The sequence below is a fragment of the Triticum urartu genome, chromosome 1 (assembly GCF_003073215.2).
Source record: "Triticum urartu cultivar G1812 chromosome 1, Tu2.1, whole genome shotgun sequence".
NCBI lineage: Eukaryota > Viridiplantae > Streptophyta > Magnoliopsida > Poales > Poaceae > Triticum > Triticum urartu.
Window position 1 is genome coordinate 264,453,569 of NC_053022.1, and position 6,000 is coordinate 264,459,568.

Below are 6,000 nucleotides of genomic sequence, written 5' to 3' on the forward strand. Positions count from 1 at the left end.
TCTTCCTTCTTTGCCAAGATCTCCTTGAACCTCTTCGTCATCTTGGCCGCCACACCTTCTTGCTTTGCCCTCTTCTCCTCCCACTTCTTGCCCCCATAGATTTCTTCTAACCTTCTTCGTCAGTTCTTGGGCTAGGTCGGTAGGGTCACCCGTTTCTTCCTCGTTGGCTTGGGCGGAGTTCTTGGCAATGAAAAAGTTTTACATCGGCCACCCATTCAAATTTAAGCACAATGCATGACGGTGAAGAACTACTTCTCCAACTTCTTGTACGCCACACAAGCACGAGTAGGATACAAGGTGAAACAATGCATATATGTCTAGTGAGCAAGAAAACAATACATGTTCGGCTAGTGTTTATGAAAACTAAATCATACCCGGCTAGTGATAAAAAACTAAAACATATCCGGCTCGTGATTAGCAAAACCAAAGTATGTCCAAATAGTGATCAACAAAACTAAAGCATATGTGGCTAGTGATCAACAAATCTAAAGCATATCCGGCTAGTGACCAACTTACTTGATCGGTGATTTGTGCACCGCTAGGTCACCGTGCACTGAGATGCTTGAAGTGCCCGCAATACTTGGAGACGACATCTTGGATGGTGTACCAATGATGGTTGAGGGACTTCTACTCACGGTTGCAGATCAACACATCGGAGTAGGGCGCGAAATGCTTGTCCTCGTGGAACCATATGTGAATGTTCCTCCAAAAGGTTGTGCCCTTTTTCTCCGTGCCATGAACCAGATCGAGGCTAGTGGCTGACCATGCGTCGCACAATAGCTCGTCCTCCCACAGGTTGAAGCTTTCTCCCCTATCTTTCTTCTATGGATCGCCAGCTATATCATCTGGATCATCATCGTCACCGTCGTCCTCTTCCTCCCTCCCCTCCGGATGCTCCTCTCCAGCATCCCAATGTTGTTGTTGCTGTGTTCCATCGTCGTTCTGGGTGTAGGGACTGTTGCATGGCCGCCTGGGTGTAGGACTGCTGCTGCTAGTAGTTGCCGGACTAGGTGGGATCCGAGTTTTCCACTTGCTCATCCTCATAGCCCCCCTCCTCCTCCCTCACCTCCGTCATGGATGATATCAAGCATCTCCCTGTCCGCGTCGTACCCCAGATCCCCGCTCTCGGCATTGCAGCAAACAGCGAGCGGGCACCAATCTGCTCTCCGCCCGCTATCATCGCCCGGACAAGCGACGGCGAGGAGTACTCAGAGAAGAGCGGTGCCACGTTAACATCGACAATGTAAGGAACCGTACCGGTGGGGTTTGAGAGTTGCTTGGCATAGTTGTAGTACGGAGGCTTGTAAGGCTCCGGCCACGACGCCGTCTATACTATGGCGCGCCCGTCTGGCGACGTCCACCACAGCCTTGACGATCGCCCCGTCCACCACGCCCACAACACCCATCTCCACCACCAGGTCCACTAGCAGCAAGATGCTTCTTCAGCTTCTCCTCATTTGCGGCCTTCGCTTTGACGCGGCAATTTTGCCACATCTCCGAGCTGATCTTCCGGGCGAGCGTGATGCTGGGATCCTCCGGCACCTCCGTTGGTTCCATCTCTGACAGGTTCTCCGACGGATCCATGTGTCGGTGGCAGAGGGAAGGAGAGGGTGGGAGCAAAGAGCGGGAATTGCGCGGAGAGCGACGGAGAGTGGAAGAAGAGAGTGGCTGATTTCGGCGCCGAAATAGTGTGGGATGCTACAAAAGCGCGGGCTCACCCTTCCTTTTGGGTGGGCCGGGAGCGGAGAGCGACGTTTCGCGTGTTCGGACTCCCGCAACCCCCCCCCCCACATTTGTCTTTGGTTTGTGGGAAATCGCATCCGGACCGCTCCACGGATCGATACAGGTCGGCGTTGGATGGCTTTCGCAGTCCGAACGGTTGTGGGAGATTTGTGGGTCAGCGTTGGAAATGCCCTAAGTCTAGCATTGCTCACGCAAATCCACCCCAACAATGCTATACATACAATAAAAAAATGATATCTCCACGCCGACGCCATGCCCTATCGCCAGCCCGCCCAGACCAAGATGGGGTCCAAAGGGCCCAGATCTGGGCCGGACGGGCACCGCTAGCCCGCGTTGCCGCACCACCCCGTCCGCAACGCGACCGTCCAGAGTCCGCCCCCGCCCGCGCTAGGAGCACCCGCCGCCGCGCAGGACAACCCCCGCCTAAGGGCACCACCTGGAGCCGCTCGACCCCGCACCGGAGGATCTCGGGGAGGGGAAAGGCCAGGGGTCGATGTCGTGGTTCTAAGCCTGACAGTAGAATAGGGGGTAGGAATGTAGAGGCAAGATCCTAGCTATGGAGGAGTTGTACACGCGAGTTTTACGAGTTCTGGCCCTTCTCGGAGGAAGTAACAGCCCTACGTCTCAGAGCCCGGAGGCGGTCAACTGGATATATGCGTGTGAATTACAAAAGGTGCGAACCCTTGTCCCAGAGGAGGGGGGTGGCTTATATAGAGTGCGCTAGGACCCCAGCTCCCCTCTGTTACACAGGGTTCAATGTTCATAAAGGAGGAGCGTTACTGGTAACGTCCAAAGTAAAGTGTTATAAATGATTATTAAAGCTCTGACTTAAATCCTAACCGTTGCGGAGTGAGTGGCTTCACATCTTCTGGTGGTTGAGTGGTTGTTCGCATGGTCGAGTGTCTTCAAAGCTGTTGAGTGGAACATAACTTCATGGTCAAGTGGATGATGATCTCTCTTCGACTGTTTCTGGTTCTTTTAGAGATGTCCATGGGGAGGGTATCTTGGATAGATCCATGACCCTACCCTAGGTACATAGCTTCGTCATTAGCCCCCGAATGGATCAGGGTTTGAGTGGGGAAGGAGTTGAGAACACTTCCGACTCATTCTTCGTGCTGTGAGTATAACTTGTTCTGGAGCCATGAACTGAGGAGACAATGCCAACTTCTTCTTCAGTCGCCTTGGTCCATTCTTGGTTTTTGTCAAGTGAATTTTCATGGTAGAATTCCGAATGATAATGTAGAGGACATTTTCAGTCTGACAAGTTGCTCTGCTCTCCGCGGATTTCACGGGATTCGAATTTTGGGAAGCGCGCCAGATGGGCGGGGCCGTGGTAATCGGGACGGATTAGGCAAGTCTCCTCGATCTCCATGCCACCTTTTTCGCCACGTACTACACGCGCGGCTGTTGCAGGATTTGTTTAGATCGTGTGGGCCTACCAGTCAGTCACTTGGGGAACGACCTTATAAAAGGCACCGGACCGGGTCTCTGCCCCATGCGCTCCCATTCTCTTTTCTTCTTCCTTCGACTTCTCCGCCACGCTCGCTCCTGCTCTCGTCGCCGAACCCTCGCTCAAACTCGATCCGCCGTCATGGGAAAAGAGAAGACGGTGGTGCTGGAGCGCGCAAAGAAGGCGACCGCGAAGGCAAAGGGCAAGCGGACCAGCCGGGGCGGATCCTCGTCGAGATCTGGCCTTCCGCCAGGCTGGATCCAGGGTGACTGGATCCGCTCGACGATCAGCCAGGACGACCTCGATGACCTGGTGGAGGGGGGACTGATCCCCCACAAATTGGCGTGACTCCCGGGGAACAAGACCGAGCCACAGCCAAGGGAGGGTGAGTGCGTTCTCCTCGCCACCCACGTCGATCGTGGGTTTTCTCTGCCTCCCCATCCTTTCTTTCGGGGCTTTTTGAACTTCTTTGGGGCTCAGCTCCACCACTTCACTCCAAACACCATAGTCTATCTGGCTGCTTTCGTGTCAATGTGTGAAAATTTCTTGGGTTGTCGACCGCACTGGGGTCTTTTCAAACACATCTTCACCTGCCGGTCCCAGTCGGTCAAAAAGGCCAATCCGAGTGATGAGAGGACGCACGTGATCCAGATGTGCGGGGGCCTGGGGATCCAGATGAGGAACAAGAGCACCTTCCCAGCAATGATCCTTCCCGACTCGGTCCGGGGCTGGCAGTCGACTTGGTTTTACTGTAAGGACCAGCCGACCCCGGGTCAGTCGACTGTACTTCCTCCCTTTTCTCTGGCTCGAGTGGAGAAGCCCTCCTCCCTGAAGGTGGTCTCAGAAGAGAAGGAGTAAGTCAAGGTGCTGGTCGAGTGGGTCGTCCAACTCGTCTGCGACGGGGTGACTGGGATCACCTGCTGGAGGTCTTTCTCGGTCGACGCATCCAACCGCTTCAGGCTTGTGATCATCCGATGTGGATGTACTCTGGACTCGAGGACTCCACTCGGATCCACCCGGAGGACATCAGCGAGGACATCTTGGAGAAGTGGCTGACGGGAATCACCAGCAACAAAGACAGCCCCTGGGAGGTCTAGGAGGGTGATTCCATTCGACAACTCACGCCAACCGGAGCAGGTATGATTCTGTTTTACCAAGTATCTTTCCGATTCACTGTGTGGCACTTTGTTGATGGTTGACTAATTTCTTCTGATCATTGTCTTTTCAGGCCCTCATTGACATGTACTCGATGCCCAATGGAGTGTAGGAGTAAGACGTGAGGAAGGAGCGAGCGGGGGCGAGAGCGGCAAGTGGCGCTCGGATGCCGAGGAGGACGAGGAGAGCGACGAATCGACTGAAGACGAAGAGGTCGACTCGCCTCCTCGCAGGGAGAGGAGATCCAAACACGCTCACGACCCGGTGAGCACTCCGGACCTGGTGACTGCACCGACTGGGCAGTCTTCAAAGCATCCCAGGACGTCTTCCCCAGCGCCGATTGAGAAGGCTGCGAAGCAGCCCAAGGTTGTGCCTCCTCCAGCGCCAAAAGCACCGAAAGCCACCTCCTCCAAACTGCCAAAAGCTCTGCCCAAGATCAAAGTGACCATCCCTACCATCTCCGGGTAATCATCTGACTTGTTTTTTTTGTGTCGACTCGAACAACAAAACATAACCGACTGGGTGCGGGTCTTTGCAGTGCTGTTACATCAGGAACCTCTTCTCTCCAGTACCGAGATGAGGAGATGGAAGACGCGGTCACCTCCAACCCAGGTAAAAACTCTTATGATCTTGCTCTTGGCTACTCGGTTGATTGAATTCTAGCGGTTTACTTTAGAGTCGACTGATCTTCTCCGCAGCTCCGCCCAACGTCATCGATCTCCCAAATGACGATGAAGATGTGGCTCTTAGGCCTAGGAAGAATAAAAAGGCGACGACTGGTAAGGTGTCTCAGCGGGGATCAACGACAACACCAACCATCTATCAATCTGAAGACGCGGGCGGGGCCTCTGTACCCTTCGTTGTACCCTTGTCGAGTGAGCGCCCCGCACCGTCGACTGTACCGGTGATTCCTTCAGTCGTCCCATCTCACGCCTCGGAGGTCCAAGCTGCAGCACTAGGGTCGTCTGCTCTCTTCTTCACCAGCTACCCCGTTTTGGACAACCAGTCGGAAGCGGCTGCGGAAGCCATCCGATAGGCTGACGGGATGATGGAGCGGATGAAGACGGTGCATGAGAATAGCCAGGCTGCCTACGACGCCAGCGCTGCTCTCCGGGCCAATGTCCAGGTGAGTAGACTTTTCGATTGCCCTTGTTCTATCAGGATATGCTACCTGAAAAATTTTCTTCTATACAATCTCCTGTTGTTTGCGTCGAATCAGTGCACCCACTAGGTGTTTTGTTGTCTTTGGTAGTTGCGTTCTTCCACTCTGTCTGGGCGAGTAGGATCTAAACCGGTCGGGGCACGCTAAGTGCACCCATTGGGTGTAGTCCCTGAGATCGCAGTCGACTGCTGGCAGTCGACTGGGGTCTGAGTTCTACCTTCCTTTCTTTTCTTCCACTCGACTCGAGCGGACCGGTCGAGTAGGATCTGAACCGGTGGGGGCACGCTAAGTGCACCCACTGGGTGTAGTTCCCGAGACCGCAGTCGACTGCTGGGAGTCAACTGGGGTCTGAACAGTGTTTTTTTATACTCGATCCGGGCGGACCGATCGAGTGGGGTCTGAATCAGCGGGGGCATGCCAAGTGCACCCGCTGGGTGTAGCCCCCGAGACCGCAGTCGACTGTGTGCGGTCGGCTGGGGTCTAAGCGAAC